The sequence below is a fragment of the Harpia harpyja genome, chromosome 11 (assembly GCF_026419915.1).
Source record: "Harpia harpyja isolate bHarHar1 chromosome 11, bHarHar1 primary haplotype, whole genome shotgun sequence".
In the NCBI taxonomy this organism is placed as follows: domain Eukaryota; kingdom Metazoa; phylum Chordata; class Aves; order Accipitriformes; family Accipitridae; genus Harpia; species Harpia harpyja.
Window position 1 is genome coordinate 16980091 of NC_068950.1, and position 25349 is coordinate 17005439.

Below are 25349 nucleotides of genomic sequence, written 5' to 3' on the forward strand. Positions count from 1 at the left end.
CAGCCCTGAAAGCTCTTGCTGCTCTTCATGGTGCCTTGGTGCCCTATCTACAGGCAAAACAGCAGTGGGTATCTGTGCTTTCCCAGAGTCGCAACATCTCATGGCGCTCGGCCGTGGCAGAGCCTCTTGCCCAAAAGGCAAACGTCCGGCTCCTTCTCCCACAGGGAAGGGCCCAGCTTTGAAAGCTCTTGCTGCTCTTCACCTACCCTTGGAACCCTATCTACAGGCACAACAGCAGTGGGGGTCTGTGCTTTCCCAGAGACGCAACATCTCATGGCGCTCGGCCGCGGCAGAGCCTCTTGCCGAAAACGCAAACGTCCGGCTCCTTCTCCCACAAGGAAGGGCCCAGCCCTGAAAGCTCTTGCTGCTCTTCACGGTGCCTTGGCGCCCTATCTGCAGGCACAACAGCAGTGGGGATCTGTGCTTTCCCAGAGACGCAACATCTCATGGCGCTCGGCCGCGGCAGGGCCTCTTGCCGAGAAGGCAAACGTCCAGCTCCTTCTCCCACAAGGAAGGGCCCAGCCCTGAAAGCTCTTGCTGCTCTTCACGGTGCCTTGGCGCCCTATCCGCAGGGACAACAGCAGTGGGGATCTGTGCTTTCCCAGAGATGCAACATCTCATGGCGCTCGGCCGCGGCAGAGCCTCTTCCCGAGAAGGCAAACGTCCGGCTCCTTCTCCCACAAGGAAGGGCCCAGCTCTGAAAGCTCTTGCTGCTCTTCACGGTGCCTTGGCGCCCTATCCGCAGGGACAGCAGCAGTGGGGATCTGTGCTTTCCCAGAGATGCAACATCTCATGGCGCTCGGCCGCGGCAGAGCCTCTTGCCGAGAAGGCAAACATCCGGCTCCTTCTCCCACAAGGAAGGGCCCAGCCCTGAAAGCTCTTGCTGCTCTTCACGGTGCCTTGGAGCCCTATCTACAGGCACAACAGCAGTGGGGCTCTGTGCTTTCCCAGAGACGCAACATCTCATGGCGCTCGGCCGCGGCAGAGCCTCTTTCTGAAAAGGCAAACGTCCGGCTCCTTCTCCCACAAGGAAGGGCCAAGCCCTGAAAGCTCTTGCTGCTCTTCATGGTGCCTTGGCGCCCTATCTGCAGGCACAACAGCAGTGGGGATCTGTGCTTTCCCAGAGACGCAACATCTCATGGCGCTCGGCCGCGGCAGAGACTCTTCCCGAGAAGGCAAACGTCCGGCTCCTTCTCCCACAAGGAAGGGCCCAGCCCTGAAAGCTCTTGCTGCTCTTCACGGTGCCTTGGCGCCCTATCTACAGGCACAACAGCAGTGGGGGTCTGTGCTTTCCCAGAGACGCAACATCTCATGGCGCTCGGCCGTGGCAGAGCCTCTTCCCGAGAAGGCAAACGTCCGGCTCCTTCTCCCACAAGGAAGGGCCCAGCCCTGAAAGCTCTTGCTGCTCTTCACGGTGCCTTGGCGCCCTATCTGCAGGGACAACAGCACTGGGGATCTTGCGGTCCCAGAGACGCAACATCTCATGGCGCTCGGCCGCGGCAGAGTCTCTTCCCGAGAAGGCAAACGTCCGGCTCCTTCTCCCACAAGGAAGGGCCCAGTCCTGAAAGCTCTTGCTGCTCTTCACGGTGCCTTGGCGCCCTATCTACAGGCACAACAGCAGTGGGGGTCTGTGCTTTCCCAGAGACGCAACATCTCATGGCGCTCGGCCGCAGCAGAGCCTCTTGCCGAGAAGGCAAACGTCCGGCTCCTTCTCCCACAAGGAAGGGCCCAGCCCTGAAAGCTCTTGCTGCTCTTCACGGTGCCTTGGCGCCCTATCTACAGGCACAACAGCAGTGGGGGTCTGTGCTTTCCCAGAGACGCAACATCTCATGGCGCTCGGCCGCGGCAGAGCCTCTTGCCGAAAAGGCAAACGTCCGGCTCTTCTCCCACAAGGAAGGGCCCAGCCCTGAAAGCTCTTGCTGTTCTTCACCTACCCTTGGAGCCCTATCTAAAGGCACAACAGCAATGGGGGTCTGTGCTTTCCCAGAGACGCAACATCTCATGGCGCTCGGCCGCGGCAGAGCCTCTTGCCGAAAAGGCAAACGTCCGGCTCCTTCTCCCACAAGGAAGGGCCCAGCTCTGAAAGCTCTTGCTGCTCTTCACAGTGCCTTGGCGCCCTATCCGCAGGGACAGCAGCAGTGGGGATCTGTGCTTTCCCAGAGATGCAACATCTCATGGCGCTCGGCCGCGGTAGAGCCTCTTGCCGAGAAGGCAAACGTCCGGCTCCTTCTCCCACAAGGAAGGGCCCAGCCCTGAAAGCTCTTGCTGCTCTTCACGGTGCCTTGGTGCCCTATCTGCAGGGAAAACAGCAGTGGGGATCTGTGCTTTCCCAGAGACGCAACATCTCATGGCGCTCGGCCGTGGCAGAGCCTCTTGCCGAAAAGGCAAACGTCCGGCTCTTCTCCCACAAGGAAGGGCCCAGCCCTGAAATCTCTTGCTGTTCTTCACCTACCCTTGGCGCCCTATCTAAAGGCACAACAGCAATGGGGGTCTGTGCTTTCCCAGAGACGCAACATCTCATGGCTCTCGGCCGCGGCAGAGCCTCTTGCCGAAAAGGCAAACGTCCGGATCCTTCTCCCACAAGGAAGGGCCCAGCCCTGAAAGCTTTTGCTGCTCTTCACGGTGCCTTGGCGCCCTATATACAGGCACAACAGCAGTGGGGGTCTGTGCTTTCCCACAGAAACAACGTCTCATGGCGCTCGGCCGCGGAAGAGACTCTTGCCGAGAAGGCAAACGTCCGGCACCTTCTCCCACAAGGAAGGGCCCAGCCCTGAAAGCTCTTGCTGCTCTTCACCTACCCTTGGAACCCTATCTACAGGCACAACAGCAGTGGGGCTCTGTGCTTTCCCAGAGACGCAACATCTCATGGCGCTCGGCCGCGGCAGAGCTTCTTGCCGAAAAGGCAAACGTCCGGCTTCTTCTCCCAGAAGGAAGGGCCAAGCCCTGAAAGCTCTTGCTGCTCTTCACGGTGCCTTGGCGCCCTATCTACAGGCACAACAGCACTGGGGCTCTGTGCTTTCCCAGACACGCAACATCTCATGGCGCTCGGCCGCGGCAGAGCCTCTTGCCCAAAAGGCAAACGTCCGGCTCCTTCTCCCACAAGGAAGGGCCTAGCCCTGAAAGCTCTTGCTGCTCTTCACTGTGCCTTGGCGCCCTATCTGCAGGAACAACTGCACTGGGGATCTGTGCTTTCCCAGAGACGCAACATCTCATGGCGCTCGGCCGCGGCAGAGCCTCTTGCCGAGAAGGCAAACGTCCGGCTCCTTCTCCCACAAGGAAGGGCCCAGCCCTGAAAGCTCTTGCTGCTCTTCACGGTGCCTTGGAGCCCTATCTACAGGCACAACAGCAGTGGGGATATGTGCTTTCCCAGAGATGCAACATCTCATGGCGCTCGGCCGCGGCAGAGCCTCTTGCCGAGAAGGCAAACGTCCGGCTTCTTCTCCCACAAGGAAGGGCCAAGCCCTGAAAGCTCTTGCTGCTCTTCACCGTGCCTTGGCACCCTATCTACAGGCACAACAGCAGTGGGGCTCTGTGCTTTCCCAGAGACGCAACATCTCATGGCGCTCGGCCGCGGCAGAGCCTCTTGCCCAAAAGGCAAACGTCCGGCTCCTTCTCCCACAAGGAAGGGCCCAGCCCTGAAAGCTTTTGCTGCTCTTCACGGTGCCTTGGCGCCCTATATACAGGCACAACAGCAGTGGGGGTCTGTGCTTTCCCACAGAAACAACGTCTCATGGCGCTCGGCCGCGGAAGAGACTCTTGCCGAGAAGGCAAACGTCCGGCACCTTCTCCCACAAGGAAGGGCCCAGCCCTTAAAGCTCTTGCTGCTCTTCACCTACCCTTGGAACCCTATCTACAGGCACAACAGCAGTGGGGCTCTGTGCTTTCCCAGAGACGCAACATCTCATGGCGCTCGGCCGCGGCAGAGCTTCTTGCCGAAAAGGCAAACGTCCGGCTTCTTCTCCCAGAAGGAAGGGCCAAGCCCTGAAAGCTCTTGCTGCTCTTCACGGTGCCTTGGCGCCCTATCTACAGGCACAACAGCACTGGGGCTCTGTGCTTTCCCAGACACGCAACATCTCATGGCGCTCGGCCGCGGCAGAGCCTCTTGCCCAAAAGGCAAACGTCCGGCTCCTTCTCCCACAAGGAAGGGCCTAGCCCTGAAAGCTCTTGCTGCTCTTCACTGTGCCTTGGCGCCCTATCTGCAGGAACAACTGCACTGGGGATCTGTGCTTTCCCAGAGACGCAACATCTCATGGCGCTCGGCCGCGGCAGAGCCTCTTGCCGAGAAGGCAAACGTCCGGCTCCTTCTCCCACAAGGAAGGGCCCAGCCCTGAAAGCTCTTGCTGCTCTTCACGGTGCCTTGGAGCCCTATCTACAGGCACAACAGCAGTGGGGATATGTGCTTTCCCAGAGATGCAACATCTCATGGCGCTCGGCCGCGGGCAGAGCCTCTTGCCGAGAAGGCAAACGTCCGGCTTCTTCTCCCACAAGGAAGGGCCAAGCCCTGAAAGCTCTTGCTGCTCTTCACCGTGCCTTGGCACCCTATCTACAGGCACAACAGCAGTGGGGCTCTGTGCTTTCCCAGAGACGCAACATCTCATGGCGCTCGGCCGCGGCAGAGCCTCTTGCCCAAAAGGCAAACGTCCGGCTCCTTCTCCCACAAGGAAGGGCCCAGCCCTGAAAGCTCTTGCTGCTCTGCACGGTGCCTTGGCACCCTATCTACCGGCACAACAGCAGTGGGGGTCTGTGCTTTCCCACAGACACAACGTCTCATGGCGCTCGGCCGCGGCAGAGACTCTTCCCAAGAAGGCAAACGTCCGGCTCCTTCTCCCACAAGGAAGGGCCCAGCCCTGAAAGCTCTTGCTGCTCTTCACGGTGCCTTGGAGCCCTATCTACAGGCACAACAGCAGTGGGGGTCTGTGCTTTCCCAGAGACGCAACATCTCATGGCGCTCGGCCGCGGCAGAGCCTCTTTCTGAAAAGGCAAACGTCCGGCTCCTTCTCCCACAAGGAAGGGCCCAGTCCTGAAAGCTCTTGCTGCTCTTCACGGTGCCTTGGCGCCCTATCTGCAGGGACAACAGCAGTGGGGGTCTGTGCTTTCCCAGAGACGCAACATCTCATGGCGCTCGGCCGCGGCAGAGCCTCTTGCCGAAAAGGCAAACGTCCGGCTCCTTCTCCCCAAGGAAGGGCCCAGTCCTGAAAGCTCTTGCTGCTCTTCACGGTGCCTTGGCACCCTATCTACAGGCACAACAGCAGTGGGGGTCTGTGCTTTCCCAGAGATGCAACATCTCATGGCGCTCGGCCGCGGCAGAGCCTCTTCCCGAGAAGGCAAACGTCCGGCTCCTTCTCCCACAAGGAAGGGCCCAGCCCTGAAAGCTCTTGCTGCTCTTCACGGTGCCTTGGCGCCCTATCTACAGGCACAACAGCAGTGGGGGTCTGTGCTTTCCCAGAGACGCAACATCTCATGGCGCTCGGCCGCGGCAGTGCCTCTTCCCGAGAAGGCAAACGTCCGCCTCCTTCTCCCAAAAGGAAGGGCCCAGCCCTGAAAGCTCTTGCTGCTCTTTACGGTGCCTTGGCGCCCTATCTGCAGGGACAACAGCACTGGGGATCTTGCTGTCCCAGAGATGCAACATCTCATGGCGCTCGGCCCGCGGCAGAGCCTCTTGCCGAAAAAGCAAACGTCCGGCTCCTTCTCCCACAAGGAAGGGCCCAGCCCTCAAAGCTCTTGCTGCTCTTCACGGTGCCTTGGCGCCCTATCTGCAGGGACAACAGCAGTGGGGGTCTGTGCTTTCCCAGAGACGCAACATCTCATGGCGCTCGGCCGCGGCAGAGCTTCTTGCCGAGAAGGCAAACGTCCGGCTCCTTCTCCCACAAGGAAGGGCCCAGCCCTGAAAGCTCTTGCTGCTCTTCATGGTGCCTTGGTGCCCTATCTACAGGCACAACAGCAGTGGGGATCTGTGCTTTCCCAGAGACGCAACATCTCATGGCTCTCGGCCGCGGCAGAGCCTCTTGCCGAAAAGGCAAACGTCCGGCTCCTTCTCCCACAAGGAAGGGCCCAGCCCTGAAAGCTCTTGCTGCTCTTCACCTACCCTTGGAACCCTATCTACAGGCACAAAAGCAGTGGGGCTCTGTGCTTTCCCAGAGACGCAACATCTCATGGCGCTCGGCCGCGGCAGAGCTTCTTGCCGAAAAGGCAAACGTCCGGCTTCTTCACCCACAAGGAAGGGCCCAGCCCTGAAAGCTCTTGCTGCTCTTCACGGTGCCTTGGCGCCCTATCCGCAGGGACAACAGCAGTGGGGATCTGTGCTTTCCCAGAGATGCAACATCTCATGGCGCTCGGCCGCGGCAGAGCCTCTTCCCGAGAAGGCAAACGTCCGGCTCCTTCTCCCACAAGGAAGGGCCCAGCTCTGAAAGCTCTTGCTGCTCTTCACGGTGCCTTGGCGCCCTATCCGCAGGGACAGCAGCAGTGGGGGTCTGTGCTTTCCCAGAGACGCAACATCTCATGGCGCTCGGCCGCGGCAGAGCCTCTTGCCGAGAAGGCAAACGTCCGGCTCCTTCTCCCACAAGGAAGGGCCCAGCCCTGAAAGCTGTTGCTGCTCTGCACGGTGCCTTGGCGCCCTATCTACAGGCACAACAGCAGTGGGGGTCTGTGCTTTCCCACAGACACAACGTCTCCTGGCGCTCGGCCGCGGCAGAGACTCTTCCCAAGAAGGCAAACGTCCGGCTCCTTCTCCCACAAGGAAGGGCCAAGCCCTGAAAGCTCTTGCTGCTCTTCACGGTGCCTTGGAGCCCTATCTACAGGCACAACAGCAGTGGGGGTCTGTGCTTTCCCAGAGACGCAACATCTCATGGCGCTCGGCCGCGGCAGAGCCTCTTTCTGAAAAGGCAAAGGTCCGGCTCCTTCTCCCACAAGGAAGGGCCAAGCCCTGAAAGCTCTTGCTGCTCTTCACGGTGCCTTGGCGCCCTATCTGCAGGGACAACAGCAGTGGGGCTCTGTGCTTTCCCAGAGACGCAACATCTCATGGCGCTCGGCCGCAGCAGAGCCTCTTGCCGAAAAGGCAAACGTCCGGCTCCTTCTCCCACAAGGAAGGGCCCAGTCCTGAAAGCTCTTGCTGCTCTTCACGGTGCCTTGGCACCCTATCTACAGGCACAACAGCAGTGGGGCTCTGTGCTTTCCCAGAGACGCAACATCTCATGGCGCTCGGCCGCGGCAGAGACTCTTCCCGAGAAGGCAAACGTCCAGCTCCTTCTCCCACAAGGAAGGGCCCAGCCCTCAAAGCTCTTGCTGCTCTTCACGGTGCCTTGGCGCCCTATCTACAGGCACCACAGCAGTGGGGCTCTGTGCTTTCCCAGAGACGCAACATCTCATGGCGCTCGGCCGCGGCAGAGCCTCTTCCCGAGAAGGCAAACGTCCGCCTCCTTCTCCCACAAGGAAGGGCCCAGCCCTGAAAGCTCTTGCTGCTCTTCACGGTGCCTTGGCGCCCTATCTGCAGGGACACAGCACTGGGGATCTTGCTGTCCCAGAGACGCAACATCTCATGGCGCTCGGCCGCGGCAGAGCCTCTTGCCGAAAAAGCAAACGTCCGGCTCCTTCTCCCACAAGGAAGGGCCCAGCCCTGAAAGCTCTTGCTGCTCTTCACGGTGCCTTGGTGCCCTATCTACAGGCAAAACAGCAGTGGGGGTCTGTGCTTTCCCAGAGACGCAACATCTCATGGCGCTCGGCCGCGGCAGAGCCTCTTGCCGAAAACGCAAACGTCCGGCTCCTTCTCCCACAAGGAAGGGCCCAGCCCTGAAAGCTCTTGCTGCGCTTCACGGTGCCTTGGCGCCCTATCTGCAGGCACAACAGCAGTGGGGATCTGTGCTTTCCCAGAGACGCAACATCTCATGGCGCTCGGCCGCGGCAGGGCCTCTTGCCGAGAAGGCAAACGTCCAGCTCCTTCTCCCACAAGGAAGGGCCCAGTCCTGAAAGCTCTTGCTGCTCTTCACGGTGCCTTGGCGCCCTATCCGCAGGGACAACAGCAGTGGGGGTCTGTGCTTTCCCAGAGACGCAACATCTCATGGCGCTCGGCCGCGGCAGTGCCTCTTCCCGAGAAGGCAAACGTCCGCCTCCTTCTCCCAAAAGGAAGGGCCCAGCCCTGAAAGCTCTTGCTGCTCTTTACGGTGCCTTGGCGCCCTATCTGCAGGGACAACAGCACTGGGGATCTTGCTGTCCCAGAGATGCAACATCTCATGGCGCTCGGCCGCGGCAGAGCCTCTTGCCGAAAAAGCAAACGTCCGGCTCCTTCTCCCACAAGGAAGGGCCCAGCCCTCAAAGCTCTTGCTGCTCTTCACGGTGCCTTGGCGCCCTATCTGCAGGGACAACAGCAGTGGGGGTCTGTGCTTTCCCAGAGACGCAACATCTCATGGCGCTCGGCCGCGGCAGAGCTTCTTGCCGAGAAGGCAAACGTCCGGCTCCTTCTCCCACAAGGAAGGGCCCAGCCCTGAAAGCTCTTGCTGCTCTTCATGGTGCCTTGGTGCCCTATCTACAGGCACAACAGCAGTGGGGATCTGTGCTTTCCCAGAGACGCAACATCTCATGGCTCTCGGCCGCGGCAGAGCCTCTTGCCGAAAAGGCAAACGTCCGGCTCCTTCTCCCACAAGGAAGGGCCCAGCCCTGAAAGCTCTTGCTGCTCTTCACCTACCCTTGGAACCCTATCTACAGGCACAAAAGCAGTGGGGCTCTGTGCTTTCCCAGAGACGCAACATCTCATGGCGCTCGGCCGCGGCAGAGCTTCTTGCCGAAAAGGCAAACGTCCGGCTTCTTCTCCCACAAGGAAGGGCCCAGCCCTGAAAGCTCTTGCTGCTCTTCACGGTGCCTTGGCGCCCTATCCGCAGGGACAACAGCAGTGGGGATCTGTGCTTTCCCAGAGATGCAACATCTCATGGCGCTCGGCCGCGGCAGAGCCTCTTCCCGAGAAGGCAAACGTCCGGCTCCTTCTCCCACAAGGAAGGGCCCAGCTCTGAAAGCTCTTGCTGCTCTTCACGGTGCCTTGGCGCCCTATCCGCAGGGACAGCAGCAGTGGGGGTCTGTGCTTTCCCAGAGACGCAACATCTCATGGCGCTCGGCCGCGGCAGAGCCTCTTGCCGAGAAGGCAAACGTCCGGCTCCTTCTCCCACAAGGAAGGGCCCAGCCCTGAAAGCTGTTGCTGCTCTGCACGGTGCCTTGGCGCCCTATCTACAGGCACAACAGCAGTGGGGGTCTGTGCTTTCCCACAGACACAACGTCTCCTGGCGCTCGGCCGCGGCAGAGACTCTTCCCAAGAAGGCAAACGTCCGGCTCCTTCTCCCACAAGGAAGGGCCAAGCCCTGAAAGCTCTTGCTGCTCTTCACGGTGCCTTGGAGCCCTATCTACAGGCACAACAGCAGTGGGGGTCTGTGCTTTCCCAGAGACGCAACATCTCATGGCGCTCGGCCGCGGCAGAGCCTCTTTCTGAAAAGGCAAAGGTCCGGCTCCTTCTCCCACAAGGAAGGGCCAAGCCCTGAAAGCTCTTGCTGCTCTTCACGGTGCCTTGGCGCCCTATCTGCAGGGACAACAGCAGTGGGGCTCTGTGCTTTCCCAGAGACGCAACATCTCATGGCGCTCGGCCGCAGCAGAGCCTCTTGCCGAAAAGGCAAACGTCCGGCTCCTTCTCCCACAAGGAAGGGCCCAGTCCTGAAAGCTCTTGCTGCTCTTCACGGTGCCTTGGCACCCTATCTACAGGCACAACAGCAGTGGGGCTCTGTGCTTTCCCAGAGACGCAACATCTCATGGCGCTCGGCCGCGGCAGAGACTCTTCCCGAGAAGGCAAACGTCCAGCTCCTTCTCCCACAAGGAAGGGCCCAGCCCTCAAAGCTCTTGCTGCTCTTCACGGTGCCTTGGCGCCCTATCTACAGGCACCACAGCAGTGGGGCTCTGTGCTTTCCCAGAGACGCAACATCTCATGGCGCTCGGCCGCGGCAGAGCCTCTTCCCGAGAAGGCAAACGTCCGCCTCCTTCTCCCACAAGGAAGGGCCCAGCCCTGAAAGCTCTTGCTGCTCTTCACGGTGCCTTGGCGCCCTATCTGCAGGGACACAGCACTGGGGATCTTGCTGTCCCAGAGACGCAACATCTCATGGCGCTCGGCCGCGGCAGAGCCTCTTGCCGAAAAAGCAAACGTCCGGCTCCTTCTCCCACAAGGAAGGGCCCAGCCCTGAAAGCTCTTGCTGCTCTTCACGGTGCCTTGGTTTCCTATCTACAGGCAAAACAGCAGTGGGGGTCTGTGCTTTCCCAGAGACGCAACATCTCATGGCGCTCGGCCGCGGCAGAGCCTCTTGCCGAAAACGCAAACGTCCGGCTCCTTCTCCCACAAGGAAGGGCCCAGCCCTGAAAGCTCTTGCTGCGCTTCACGGTGCCTTGGCGCCCTATCTGCAGGCACAACAGCAGTGGGGATCTGTGCTTTCCCAGAGACGCAACATCTCATGGCGCTCGGCCGCGGCAGGGCCTCTTGCCGAGAAGGCAAACGTCCAGCTCCTTCTCCCACAAGGAAGGGCCCAGTCCTGAAAGCTCTTGCTGCTCTTCACGGTGCCTTGGCGCCCTATCCGCAGGGACAACAGCAGTGGGGATCTGTGCTTTCCCAGAGATGCAACATCTCATGGCGCTCGGCCGCGGCAGAGCCTCTTCCCGAGAAGGCAAACGTCCGGCTCCTTCTCCCACAAGGAAGGGCCCAGCTCTGAAAGCTCTTGCTGCTCTTCACGGTGCCTTGGCGCCCTATCCGCAGGGACAGCAGCAGTGGGGATCTGTGCTTTCCCAGAGATGCAACATCTCATGGCGCTCGGCCGCGGCAGAGCCTCTTGCCGAGAAGGCAAACGTCTGGCTCCTTCTCCCACAAGGAAGGGCCCAGCCCTGAAAGCTCTTGCTGCTCTTCACGGTGCCTTGGCGCCCTATCTGCAGGGACAACAGCAGTGGGGATTTGTGCTTTCCCAGAGACGCAACATCTCATGGCACTCGGCCGCAGCAGAGCCTCTTCCCGAGAAGGCAAACGTCCGGCTCCTTCTCCCACAAGGAAGGGCCCAGCTCTGAAAGCTCTTGCTGCTCTTCACGGTGCCTTGGCGCTCTATCCGCAGGGACAGCAGCAGTGGGGATCTGTGCTTTCCCAGAGATGCAACATCTCATGGCGCTCGGCCGCGGCAGAGCCTCTTGCCGAGAAGGCAAACGTCCGGCTCCTTCTCCCACAAGGAAGGGCCCAGCCCTGAAAGCTCTTGCTGCTCTTCACGGTGCCTTGGAGCCCTATCTACAGGCACAACAGCAGTGGGGGTCTGTGCTTTCCCAGAGACGCAACATCTCATGGCGCTCGGCCGCGGCAGAGCCTCTTTCTGAAAAGGCAAACGTCCGGCTCCTTCTCCCACAAGGAAGGGCCAAGCCCTGAAAGCTCTTGCTGCTCTTCACGGTGCCTTGGCGCCCTATCTGCAGGCACAACAGCAGTGGGGATCTGTGCTTTCCCAGAGACGCAACATCTCATGGCGCTCGGCCGCAGCAGAGCCTCTTCCCGAGAAGGCAAACGTCCGGCTCCTTCTCCCACAAGGAAGGGCCCAGTCCTGAAAGCTCTTGCTGCTCTTCACGGTGCCTTGGCGCCCTATCTACAGGCACAACAGCAGTGGGGGTCTGTGCTTTCCCAGAGACGCAACATCTCATGGCGCTCGGCCGCGGCAGAGACTCTTCCCGAGAAGGCAAACGTCCGGCTCCTTCTCCCACAAGGAAGGGCCCAGCCCTGAAAGCTCTTGCTGCTCTTCACGGTGCCTTGGCGCCCTATCTAAAGGCACAACAGCAGTGGGGGTCTGTGCTTTCCCAGAGACGCAACATCTCATGGCGCTCGGACGTGGCAGAGCCTCTTCCCGAGAAGGCAAACGTCCGGCTCCTTCTCCCACAAGGAAGGGCCCAGCCCTGAAAGCTCTTGCTGCTCTTCACGGTGCCTTGGCGCCCTATCTGCAGGGACAACAGCACTGGGGATCTTGCGGTCCCAGAGACGCAACATCTCATGGCGCTCGGCCGCGGCAGAGCCTCTTGCCGAAAAAGCAAACGTCCGGCTCCTTCTCCCACAAGGAAGGGCCCAGCCCTGAAAGCTCTTGCTGCTCTTCACGGTGCCTTGGTGCCCTATCTACAGGCAAAACAGCAGTGGGGCTCTGTGCTTTCCCAGAGACGCAACATCTCATGGCGCTCGGCCGCGGCAGAGCCTCTTGCCGAAAAGGCAAACGTCCGGCTCCTTCTCCCACAAGGAAGGGCCCAGCCCTGAAAGCTCTTGCTGCTCTTCACCTACCTTTGGAACCCTATCTACAGGCACAACAGCAGTGGGGATCTGTGCTTTCCCAGAGACGCAACATCTCATGGCGCTCGGCCGCGGCAGAGCCTCTTGCCGAAAACGCAAACGTCCGGCTCCTTCTCCCACAAGGAAGGGCCCAGCCCTCAAAGCTCTTGCTGCTCTTCACGGTGCCTTGGCGCCCTATCTGCAGGCACAACAGCAGTGGGGATCTGTGCTTTCCCAGAGACGCAACATCTCATGGCGCTCAGCCGCGGCAGGGCCTCTTGCCGAGAAGGCAAACGTCCAGCTCCTTCTCCCACAAGGAAGGGCCCAGCCCTGAAAGCTCTTGCTGCTCTTCACGGTGCCTTGGCGCCCTATCCGCAGAGACAACAGCAGTGGGGATCTGTGCTTTCCCAGAGATGCAACATCTCATGGCACTCGGCCGCGGCAGAGCCTCTTCCCGAGAAGGCAAACGTCCGGCTCCTTCTCCCACAAGGAAGGGCCCAGCTCTGAAAGCTCTTGCTGCCCTTCACGGTGCCTTGGTGCCCTATCTGCAGGGACAACAGCAGTGGGGATCTGTGCTTTCCCAGAGATGCAACATCTCATGGCGCTCGGCCGCGGCAGAGCCTCTTGCCGAAAAGGCAAACGTCCGGCTCTTCTCCCACAAGGAAGGGCCCAGCCCTGAAAGCTCTTGCTGTTCTTCACCTACCCTTGGAGCCCTATCTAAAGGCACAACAGCAATGGGGGTCTGTGCTTTCCCAGAGACGCAACATCTCATGGCGCTCGGCCGCGGCAGAGCCTCTTTCTGAAAAGGCAAACGTCCGGCTCGTTCTCCCACAAGGAAGGGCCCAGTCCTGAAAGCTCTTGCTGCTCTTCACGGTGCCTTGGTGCCCTATCTACAGGCACAACAGCAGTGGGGGTCTGTGCTTTCCCAGAGACGCAACATCTCATGGCGCTCGGCCGCGGCAGAGCCTCTTGCCGAGAAGGCAAACGTCCGGCTCCTTCTCCCACAAGGAAGGGCCCAGCCCTGAAAGCTCTTGCTGCTCTTCTCGGTGCCTTGGCGCCCTATCTGCAGGCACAACAGCAGTGGGGGTCTGTGCTTTCCCAGAGACGCAACATCTCATGGCGCTCGGCCGCGGCAGAGTCTCTTCCCGAGAAGGCAAACGTCCAGCTCCTTCTCCCACAAGGAAGGGCCCAGCCCTGAAAGCTCTTGCTGCTCTTCACGGTGCCTTGGCGCCCTATCCGCAGAGACAACAGCAGTGGGGGTCTGTGCTTTCCCAGAGATGCAACATCTCATGGCGCTCGGCCGCGGCAGAGCCTCTTCCCGAGAAGGCAAACGTCCGGCTCCTTCTCCCACAAGGAAGGGCCCAGCTCTGAAAGCTCTTGCTGCCCTTCACGGTGCCTTGGCGCCCTATCCGCAGGGACAGCAGCAGTGGGGATCTGTGCTTTCCCAGAGACGCAACATCTCATGGCGCTCGGCCGCGGCAGAGACTCTTCCCGAGAAGGCAAACGTCCGGCTCCTTCTCCCACAAGGAAGGGCCCAGCCCTGAAAGCTCTTGCTGCTCTTCACGGTGCCTTGGAGCCCTATCTACAGGCACAACAGCAGTGGGGGTCTGTGCTTTCCCAGAGACGCAACATCTCATGGCGCTCGGCCGCGGCAGAGCCTCTTTCTGAAAAGGCAAACGTCCGGCTCCTTCTCCCACAAGGAAGGGCCAAGCCCTGAAAGCTCTTGCTGCTCTTCACGGTGCCTTGGCGCCCTATCTGCAGGCACAACAGCAGTGGGGATCTGTGCTTTCCCAGAGACGCAACATCTCATGGCGCTCGGCCGCAGCAGAGCCTCTTCCCGAGAAGGCAAACGTCCGGCTCCTTCTCCCACAAGGAAGGGCCCAGTCCTGAAAGCTCTTGCTGCTCTTCACGGTGCCTTGGCGCCCTATCTACAGGCACAACAGCAGTGGGGGTCTGTGCTTTCCCAGAGACGCAACATCTCATGGCGCTCGGCCGCGGCAGAGACTCTTCCCGAGAAGGCAAACGTCCGGCTCCTTCTCCCACAAGGAAGGGCCCAGCCCTGAAAGCTCTTGCTGCTCTTCACGGTGCCTTGGCGCCCTATCTAAAGGCACAACAGCAGTGGGGGTCTGTGCTTTCCCAGAGACGCAACATCTCATGGCGCTCGGACGTGGCAGAGCCTCTTCCCGAGAAGGCAAACGTCCGGCTCCTTCTCCCACAAGGAAGGGCCCAGCTCTGAAAGCTCTTGCTGCTCTTCACGGTGCCTTGGCGCCCTATCCGCAGGGACAGCAGCAGTGGGGATCTGTGCTTTCCCAGAGATGCAACATCTCATGGCGCTCGGCCGCGGCAGAGCCTCTTGCCGAGAAGGCAAACGTCTGGCTCCTTCTCCCACAAGGAAGGGCCCAGCCCTGAAAGCTCTTGCTGCTCTTCACGGTGCCTTGGCGCCCTATCTGCAGGGACAACAGCAGTGGGGATTTGTGCTTTCCCAGAGACGCAACATCTCATGGCACTCGGCCGCAGCAGAGCCTCTTCCCGAGAAGGCAAACGTCCGGCTCCTTCTCCCACAAGGAAGGGCCCAGCTCTGAAAGCTCTTGCTGCTCTTCACGGTGCCTTGGCGCTCTATCCGCAGGGACAGCAGCAGTGGGGATCTGTGCTTTCCCAGAGATGCAACATCTCATGGCGCTCGGCCGCGGCAGAGCCTCTTGCCGAGAAGGCAAACGTCCGGCTCCTTCTCCCACAAGGAAGGGCCCAGCCCTGAAAGCTCTTGCTGCTCTTCACGGTGCCTTGGAGCCCTATCTACAGGCACAACAGCAGTGGGGGTCTGTGCTTTCCCAGAGACGCAACATCTCATGGCGCTCGGCCGCGGCAGAGCCTCTTTCTGAAAAGGCAAACGTCCGGCTCCTTCTCCCACAAGGAAGGGCCAAGCCCTGAAAGCTCTTGCTGCTCTTCACGGTGCCTTGGCGCCCTATCTGCAGGCACAACAGCAGTGGGGATCTGTGCTTTCCCAGAGACGCAACATCTCATGGCGCTCGGCCGCAGCAGAGCCTCTTCCCGAGAAGGCAAACGTCCGGCTCCTTCTCCCACAAGGAAGGGCCCAGTCCTGAAAGCTCTTGCTGCTCTTCACGGTGCCTTGGCGCCCTATCTACAGGCACAACAGCAGTGGGGGTCTGTGCTTTCCCAGAGACGCAACATCTCATGGCGCTCGGCCGCGGCAGAGACTCTTCCCGAGAAGGCAAACGTCCGGCTCCTTCTCCCACAAGGAAGGGCCCAGCCCTGAAAGCTCTTGCTGCTCTTCACGGTGCCTTGGCGCCCTATCTAAAGGCACAACAGCAGTGGGGGTCTGTGCTTTCCCAGAGACGCAACATCTCATGGCGCTCGGACGTGGCAGAGCCTCTTCCCGAGAAGGCAAACGTCCGGCTCCTTCTCCCACAAGGAAGGGCCCAGCCCTGAAAGCTCTTGCTGCTCTTCACGGTGCCTTGGCGCCCTATCTGCAGGGACAACAGCACTGGGGATCTTGCGGTCCCAGAGACGCAACATCTCATGGCGCTCGGCCGCGGCAGAGCCTCTTGCCGAAAAAGCAAACGTCCGGCTCCTTCTCCCACAAGGAAGGGCCCAGCCCTGAAAGCTCTTGCTGCTCTTCACGGTGCCTTGGTGCCCTATCTACAGGCAAAACAGCAGTGGGGCTCTGTGCTTTCCCAGAGACGCAACATCTCATGGCGCTCGGCCGCGGCAGAGCCTCTTGCCGAAAAGGCAAACGTCCGGCTCCTTCTCCCACAAGGAAGGGCCCAGCCCTGAAAGCTCTTGCTGCTCTTCACCTACCTTTGGAACCCTATCTACAGGCACAACAGCAGTGGGGATCTGTGCTTTCCCAGAGACGCAACATCTCATGGCGCTCGGCCGCGGCAGAGCCTCTTGCCGAAAACGCAAACGTCCGGCTCCTTCTCCCACAAGGAAGGGCCCAGCCCTCAAAGCTCTTGCTGCTCTTCACGGTGCCTTGGCGCCCTATCTGCAGGCACAACAGCAGTGGGGATCTGTGCTTTCCCAGAGACGCAACATCTCATGGCGCTCAGCCGCGGCAGGGCCTCTTGCCGAGAAGGCAAACGTCCAGCTCCTTCTCCCACAAGGAAGGGCCCAGCCCTGAAAGCTCTTGCTGCTCTTCACGGTGCCTTGGCGCCCTATCCGCAGAGACAACAGCAGTGGGGATCTGTGCTTTCCCAGAGATGCAACATCTCATGGCACTCGGCCGCGGCAGAGCCTCTTCCCGAGAAGGCAAACGTCCGGCTCCTTCTCCCACAAGGAAGGGCCCAGCTCTGAAAGCTCTTGCTGCCCTTCACGGTGCCTTGGTGCCCTATCTGCAGGGACAACAGCAGTGGGGATCTGTGCTTTCCCAGAGATGCAACATCTCATGGCGCTCGGCCGCGGCAGAGCCTCTTGCCGAAAAGGCAAACGTCCGGCTCTTCTCCCACAAGGAAGGGCCCAGCCCTGAAAGCTCTTGCTGTTCTTCACCTACCCTTGGAGCCCTATCTAAAGGCACAACAGCAATGGGGGTCTGTGCTTTCCCAGAGACGCAACATCTCATGGCGCTCGGCCGCGGCAGAGCCTCTTTCTGAAAAGGCAAACGTCCGGCTCGTTCTCCCACAAGGAAGGGCCCAGTCCTGAAAGCTCTTGCTGCTCTTCACGGTGCCTTGGTGCCCTATCTACAGGCACAACAGCAGTGGGGGTCTGTGCTTTCCCAGAGACGCAACATCTCATGGCGCTCGGCCGCGGCAGAGCCTCTTGCCGAGAAGGCAAACGTCCGGCTCCTTCTCCCACAAGGAAGGGCCCAGCCCTGAAAGCTCTTGCTGCTCTTCTCGGTGCCTTGGCGCCCTATCTGCAGGCACAACAGCAGTGGGGGTCTGTGCTTTCCCAGAGACGCAACATCTCATGGCGCTCGGCCGCGGCAGAGTCTCTTCCCGAGAAGGCAAACGTCCAGCTCCTTCTCCCACAAGGAAGGGCCCAGCCCTGAAAGCTCTTGCTGCTCTTCACGGTGCCTTGGCGCCCTATCCGCAGAGACAACAGCAGTGGGGGTCTGTGCTTTCCCAGAGATGCAACATCTCATGGCGCTCGGCCGCGGCAGAGCCTCTTCCCGAGAAGGCAAACGTCCGGCTCCTTCTCCCACAAGGAAGGGCCCAGCTCTGAAAGCTCTTGCTGCCCTTCACGGTGCCTTGGCGCCCTATCCGCAGGGACAGCAGCAGTGGGGATCTGTGCTTTCCCAGAGACGCAACATCTCATGGCGCTCGGCCGCGGCAGAGACTCTTCCCGAGAAGGCAAACGTCCGGCTCCTTCTCCCACAAGGAAGGGCCCAGCCCTGAAAGCTCTTGCTGCTCTTCACGGTGCCTTGGAGCCCTATCTACAGGCACAACAGCAGTGGGGGTCTGTGCTTTCCCAGAGACGCAACATCTCATGGCGCTCGGCCGCGGCAGAGCCTCTTTCTGAAAAGGCAAACGTCCGGCTCCTTCTCCCACAAGGAAGGGCCAAGCCCTGAAAGCTCTTGCTGCTCTTCACGGTGCCTTGGCGCCCTATCTGCAGGCACAACAGCAGTGGGGATCTGTGCTTTCCCAGAGACGCAACATCTCATGGCGCTCGGCCGCAGCAGAGCCTCTTCCCGAGAAGGCAAACGTCCGGCTCCTTCTCCCACAAGGAAGGGCCCAGTCCTGAAAGCTCTTGCTGCTCTTCACGGTGCCTTGGCGCCCTATCTACAGGCACAACAGCAGTGGGGGTCTGTGCTTTCCCAGAGACGCAACATCTCATGGCGCTCGGCCGCGGCAGAGACTCTTCCCGAGAAGGCAAACGTCCGGCTCCTTCTCCCACAAGGAAGGGCCCAGCCCTGAAAGCTCTTGCTGCTCTTCACGGTGCCTTGGCGCCCTATCTACAGGCACAACAGCAGTGGGGGTCTGTGCTTTCCCAGAGACGCAACATCTCATGGCGCTCGGACGTGGCAGAGCCTCTTCCCGAGAAGGCAAACGTCCGGCTCCTTCTCCCACAAGGAAGGGCCCAGCCCTGAAAGCTCTTGCTGCTCTTCACGGTGCCTTGGCGCCCTATCTGCAGGGACAACAGCACTGGGGATCTTGCGGTCCCAGAGACGCAACATCTCATGGCGCTCGGCCGCGGCAGAGCCTCTTGCCGAAAAAGCAAACGTCCGGCTCCTTCTCCCACAAGGAAGGGCCCAGCCCTGAAAGCTCTTGCTGCTCTTCACGGTGCCTTGGTGCCCTATCTACAGGCAAAACAGCAGTGGGGCTCTGTGCTTTCCCAGAGACGCAACATCTCATGGCGCTCGGCCGCGGCAGAGCCTCTTGCCGAAAAGGCAAACGTCCGGCTCCTTCTCCCACAAGGAAGGGCCCAGCCCTGAAAGCTCTTGCTGCTCTTCACCTACCTTTGGAACCCTATCTACAGGCACAACAGCAGTGGGGATCTGTGCTTTCCCAGAGACGCAACATCTCATGGCGCTCGGCCGCGGCAGAGCCTCTTGCCGAAAACGCAAACGTCCGGCTCCTTCTCCCACAAGGAAGGGCCCAGCCCTCAAAGCTCTTGCTGCTCTTCACGGTGCCTTGGCGCCCTATCTGCAGGCACAACAGCAGTGGGGATCTGTGCTTTCCCAGAGACGCAACATCTCATGGCGCTCAGCCGCGGCAGGGCCTCTTGCCGAGAAGGCAAACGTCCAGCTCCTTCTCCCACAAGGAAGGGCCCAGCCCTGAAAGCTCTTGCTGCTCTTCACGGTGCCTTGGCGCCCTATCCGCAGAGACAACAGCAGTGGGGATCTGTGCTTTCCCAGAGATGCAACATCTCATGGCACTCGGCCGCGGCAGAGCCTCTTCCCGAGAAGGCAAACGTCCGGCTCCTTCTCCCACAAGGAAGGGCCCAGCTCTGAAAGCTCTTGCTGCCTTTCACGGTGCCTTGGTGCCCTATCTGCAGGGACAACAGCAGTGGGGATCTGTGCTTTCCCAGAGATGCAACATCTCATGGCGCTCGGCCGCGGCAGAGCCTCTTGCCGAAAAGGCAAACGTCCGGCTCTTCTCCCACAAGGAAGGGCCCAGCCCTGAAAGCTCTTGCTGTTCTTCACCTACCCTTGGAGCCCTATCTAAAGGCACAACATCAATGGGGGTCTGTGCTTTCCCAGAGACGCAACATCTCATGGCGCTCGGCCGCGGCAGAGCCTCTTTCTGAAAAGGCAAACGTCCGGCTCGTTCTCCCACAAGGAAGGGCCCAGTCCTGAAAGCTCTTGCTGCTCTTCACGGTGCCTTGGTGCCCTATCTACAGGCACAACAGCAGTGGGGGTCTGTGCTTTCCCAGAGACGCAACATCTCATGGCGCTCGGCCGCGGCAGAGCCTCTTGCCGAGAAGGCAAACGTCCGGCTCCTTCTCCCACAAGGAAGGGCCCAGCCCTGAAAGCTCTTGCTGCTCTTCTCGGTGCCTTGGCGCCCTATCTGCAGGCACAACAGCAGTGGGGGTCTGTGCTTTCCCAGAGACGCAACATCTCATGGCGCTCGGCCGCGGCAGAGTCTCTTCCCGAGAAGGCAAACGTCCAGCTCCTTCTCCCACAAGGAAGGGCCCAGCCCTGAAAGCTCTTGCTGCTCTTCACGGTGCCTTGGCGCCCTATCCGCAGAGACAACAGCAGTGGGGGTCTGTGCTTTCCCAGAGATGCAACATCTCATGGCGCTCGGCCGCGGCAGAGCCTCTTCCCGAGAAGGCAAACGTCCGGCTCCTTCTCCCACAAGGAAGGGCCCAGCTCTGAAAGCTCTTGCTGCCCTTCACGGTGCCTTGGCGCCCTATCCGCAGGGACAGCAGCAGTGGGGATCTGTGCTTTCCCAGAGACGCAACATCTCATGGCGCTCGGCCGCGGCAGAGACTCTTCCCGAGAAGGCAAACGTCCGGCTCCTTCTCCCACAAGGAAGGGCCCAGCCCTGAAAGCTCTTGCTGCTCTTCACGGTGCCTTGGCGCCCTATCCGCAGAGACAACAGCAGTGGGGGTCTGTGCTTTCCCAGAGATGCAACATCTCATGGCGCTCGGCCGCGGCAGAGCCTCTTCCCGAGAAGGCAAACGTCCGGCTCCTTCTCCCACAAGGAAGGGCCCAGCTCTGAAAGCTCTTGCTGCCCTTCACGGTGCCTTGGCGCCCTATCCGCAGGGACAGCAGCAGTGGGGATCTGTGCTTTCCCAGAGACGCAACATCTCATGGCGCTCGGCCGCGGCAGAGCTTCTTGCCGAGAAGGCAAACGTCCGGCTCCTTCTCCCACAAGGAAGGGCCCAGCCCTGAAAGCTCTTGCTGCTCTTCATGGTGCCTTGGTGCCCTATCTACAGGCACAACAGCAGTGGGGGTCTGTGCTTTCCCAGAGACGCAACATCTCATGGCGCTCGGCCGCGGCAGAGCCTCTTGCCGAGAAGGCAAACGTCCGGCTCCTTCTCCCACAAGGAAGGGCCCAGCCCTCAAAGCTCTTGCTGCTCTTCACGGTGCCTTGGCGCCCTATATACAGGCACAACAGCAGTGGGGCTCTGTGCTTTCCCAGAGACGCAACATCTCATGGCGCTCGGCCGCGGCAGAGCCTCTTGCCGAAAAGGCAAACGTCCGGCTCCTTCTCCCACAAGGAAGGGCCCAGGCCTGAAAGCTCTTGCTGCTCTTCACAGTGCCTTGGCGCCCTATCCGCAGGGACAGCAGCAGTGGGGATCTGTGCTTTCCCAGAGATGCAACATCTCATGGCGCTCGGCCGCGGCAGAGCCTCTTGCCGAGAAGGCAAACGTCCGGCTCCTTCTCCCACAAGGAAGGGCCCAGCCCTGAAAGCTCTTGCTGCTCTTCACGGTGCCTTGGTGCCCTATCTGCAGGGAAAACAGCAGTGGGGATCTGTGCTTTCCCAGAGACGCAACATCTCATGGCGCTCGGCCGTGGCAGAGCCTCTTGCCGAAAAGGCAAACGTCCGGTTCTTCTCCCACAAGGAAGGGCCCAGCCCTGAAAGCTCTTGCTGTTCTTCACCTACCCTTGGCGCCCTATCTAAAGGCACAACAGCAATGGGGGTCTGTGCTTTTCCAGAGACGCAACATCTCATGGCTCTCGGCCGCGGCAGAGCCTCTTGCCGAAAAGGCAAACGTCCGGATCCTTCTCCCACAAGGAAGGGCCCAGCCCTGAAAGCTTTTGCTGCTCTGCACGGTGTCTTGGCGCCCTATATACAGGCACAACAGCAGCGGGGGTCTGTGCTTTCCCACAGAAACAACGTCTCATGGCGCTCGGCCGCGGCAGAGACTCTTCCCGAGAAGGCAAACGTCCGGCTCCTTCTCCCACAAGGAAGGGCCCAGCCCTTAAAGCTCTTGCTGCTCTTCACGGTGCCTTGGAGCCCTATCTACAGGCACAACAGCAGTGGGGCTCTGTGCTTTCCCAGAGACGCAACATCTCATGGCGCTCGGCCGCGGCAGAGCCTCTTGCCGAAAACGCAAACGTCCGGCTCCTTCTCCCACAAGGAAGGGCCCAGCCCTGAAAGCTCTTGCTGCTCTTCACGGTGCCTTGGCGCCCTATCTACAGGCACAACAGCAGTGGGGATCTGTGCTTTCCCAGAGACGCAACATCTCATGGCGCTCGGCCGCGGCAGGGCCTCTTGCCGAGAAGGCAAACGTCCAGCTCCTTCTCCCACAAGGAAGGGCCCAGCCCTGAAAGCTCTTGCTGCTCTTCACGGTGCCTTGGCGCCCTATCCGCAGAGACAACAGCAGTGGGGATCTGTGCTTTCCCAGAGATGCAACATCTCATGGCGCTCGGCCGCGGCAGAGCCTCTTCCCGAGAAGGCAAACGTCCGGCTCCTTCTCCCACAAGGAAGGGCCCAGCTCTGAAAGCTCTTGCTGCCCTTCACGGTGCCTTGGCGCCCTATCCGCAGGGACAGCAGCAGTGGGGATCTGTGCTTTCCCAGAGACGCAACATCTCATGGCACTCGGCCGCAGCAGAGCCTCTTCCCGAGAAGGCAAACGTCCGGCTCCTTCTCCCACAAGGAAGGGCCCAGCTCTGAAAGCTCTTGCTGCTCTTCACGGTGCCTTGGCGCTCTATCCGCAGGGACAGCAGCAGTGGGGATCTGTGCTTTCCCAGAGATGCAACATCTCATGGCGCTCGGCCGCGGCAGAGCCTCTTGCCGAGAAGGCAAACGTCCGGCTCCTTCTCCCACAAGGAAGGGCCCAGCCCTGAAAGCTCTTGCTGCTCTTCACGGTGCCTTGGAGCCCTATCTACAGGCACAACAGCAGTGGGGGTCTGTGCTTTCCCAGAGACGCAACATCTCATGGCGCTCGGCCGCGGCAGAGCCTCTTTCTGAAAAGGCAAACGTCCGGCTCCTTCTCCCACAAGGAAGGGCCAAGCCCTGAAAGCTCTTGCTGCTCTTCACGGTGCCTTGGCGCCCTATCTGCAGGCACAACAGCAGTGGGGATCTGTGCTTTCCCAGAGACGCAACATCTCATGGCGCTCGGCCGCGGCAGAGACTCTTCCCGAGAAGGCAAACGTCCGGCTCCTTCTCCCACAAGGAAGGGCCCAGCCCTGAAAGCTCTTGCTGCTCTTCACGGTGCCTTGGCGCCCTATCTACAGGCACAACAGCAGTGGGGGTCTGTGCTTTCCCAGAGACGCAACATCTCATGGCGCTCGGACGTGGCAGAGCCTCTTCCCGAGAAGGCAAACGTCCGGCTCCTTCTCCCACAAGGAAGGGCCCAGCCCTGAAAGCTCTTGCTGCTCTTCACGGTGCCTTGGCGCCCTATCTGCAGGGACAACAGCACTGGGGATCTTGCGGTCCCAGAGACGCAACATCTCATGGCGCTCGGCCGCGGCAGAGCCTCTTGCCGAAAAAGCAAACGTCCGGCTCCTTCTCCCACAAGGAAGGGCCCAGCCCTGAAAGCTCTTGCTGCTCTTCACGGTGCCTTGGTGCCCTATCTACAGGCAAAACAGCAGTGGGGCTCTGTGCTTTCCCAGAGACGCAACATCTCATGGCGCTCGGCCGCGGCAGAGCCTCTTGCCGAAAAGGCAAACGTCCGTCTCCTTCTCCCACAAGGAAGGGCCCAGCCCTGAAAGCTCTTGCTGCTCTTCACCTACCTTTGGAACCCTATCTACAGGCACAACAGCAGTGGGGATCTGTGCTTTCCCAGAGACGCAACATCTCATGGCGCTCGGCCGCGGCAGAGCCTCTTGCCGAAAACGCAAACGTCCGGCTCCTTCTCCCACAAGGAAGGGCCCAGCCCTCAAAGCTCTTGCTGCTCTTCACGGTGCCTTGGCGCCCTATCTGCAGGCACAACAGCAGTGGGGATCTGTGCTTTCCCAGAGACGCAACATCTCATGGCGCTCAGCCGCGGCAGGGCCTCTTGCCGAGAAGGCAAACGTCCAGCTCCTTCTCCCACAAGGAAGGGCCCAGCCCTGAAAGCTCTTGCTGCTCTTCACGGTGCCTTGGCGCCCTAATCCGCAGAGACAACAGCAGTGGGGATCTGTGCTTTCCCAGAGATGCAACATCTCATGGCACTCGGCCGCGGCAGAGCCTCTTCCCCGAGAAGGCAAACGTCCGGCTCCTTCTCCCACAAGGAAGGGCCCAGCTCTGAAAGCTCTTGCTGCCCTTCACGGTGCCTTGGCGCCCTATCCGCAGGGACAGCAGCAGTGGGGATCTGTGCTTTCCCAGAGATGCAACATCTCATGGCGCTCGGCCGCGGCAGAGCCTCTTGCCCAAAAGGCAAACGTCCGGCTCCTTCTCCCACAAGGAAGGGCCCAGCCCTGAAAGATCTTGCTGCTCTTCACGGTGCCTTGGTGCCCTATCTGCAGGGACAACAGCAGTGGGGATCTGTGCTTTCCCAGAGATGCAACATCTCATGGCGCTCGGCCGCGGCAGAGCCTCTTGCCGAAAAGGCAAACGTCCGGCTCTTCTCCCACAAGGAAGGGCCCAGCCCTGAAAGCTCTTGCTGTTCTTCACCTACCCTTGGAGCCCTATCTAAAGGCACAACAGCAATGGGGGTCTGTGCTTTCCCAGAGACGCAACATCTCATGGCGCTCGGCCGCGGCAGAGCCTCTTTCTGAAAAGGCAAACTCCCACAAGGAAGGGCCCAGTCCTGAAAGCTCTTGCTGCTCTTCACGGTGCCTTGGTGCCCTATCTACAGGCACAACAGCAGTGGGGGGTCTGTGCTTTCCCAGAGACGCAACTTCTCATGGCGCTCGGCCCGCGGCAGAGTCTCTTCCCGAGAAGGCAAACGTCCGGCTCCTCTCCCACAAGGAAGGGGCCCAGCCCTGAAAGCTCTTGCTGCTCTTCACGGTGCCTTGGCGCCCTATCCGCAGAGACAACAGCAGTGGGGGTCTGTGCTTTCCCAGAGATGCAACATCTCATGGGCGCTCGGACCGCGGCAGAGCCTCTTCCCGAGAAGGCAAACGTCCGGCTCCTTCTCCCACAAGGAAGGGCCCAGCTCTGAAAGCTCTTGCTGCCCTTCACGGTGCCTTGGCGACCTATCCGCAGGGACAGCAGCAGTGGGGATCTGTGCTTTCCCAGAGACGCAACATCTCATGGCGCTCGGCCGCGGCAGAGGACTCTTCCCGAGAAGGCAAACGTCCGGCTCCTTCTCCCACAAGGAAGGGCCCAGCCCTGAAAGCTCTTGCTGCTCTTCACGGTGCCTTGGCGCCCTATCCGCAGAGACAACAGCAGTGGGGGTCTGTGCTTTCCCAGAGATGCAACATCTCATGGCGCTCGGCCGCGGCAGAGCCTCTTCCCGAGAAGGCAAACGTCCGGCTCCTTCTCCACAAGGAAGGGCCCAGCTCTGAAAGCTCTTGCTGCCCTTCACGGTGCCTTGGCGCCCTATCCGCAGGGACAGCAGCAGTGGGGATCTGTGCTTTCCCAGAGACGCAACATCTCATGGCGCTCGGCCGCGGCAGAGCCTCTTGCCGAAAAGGCAAACGTCCGGCTCCTTCTCCCACAAGGAAGGGCCCAGCCCTGAAAGCTCTTGCTGCTCTTCACGGTGCCTTGGAGCCCTATCTACAGGCAAAACAGCAGTGGGGCTCTGTGCTTTCCCAGAGACGCAACATCTCATGGCGCTCGGCCCC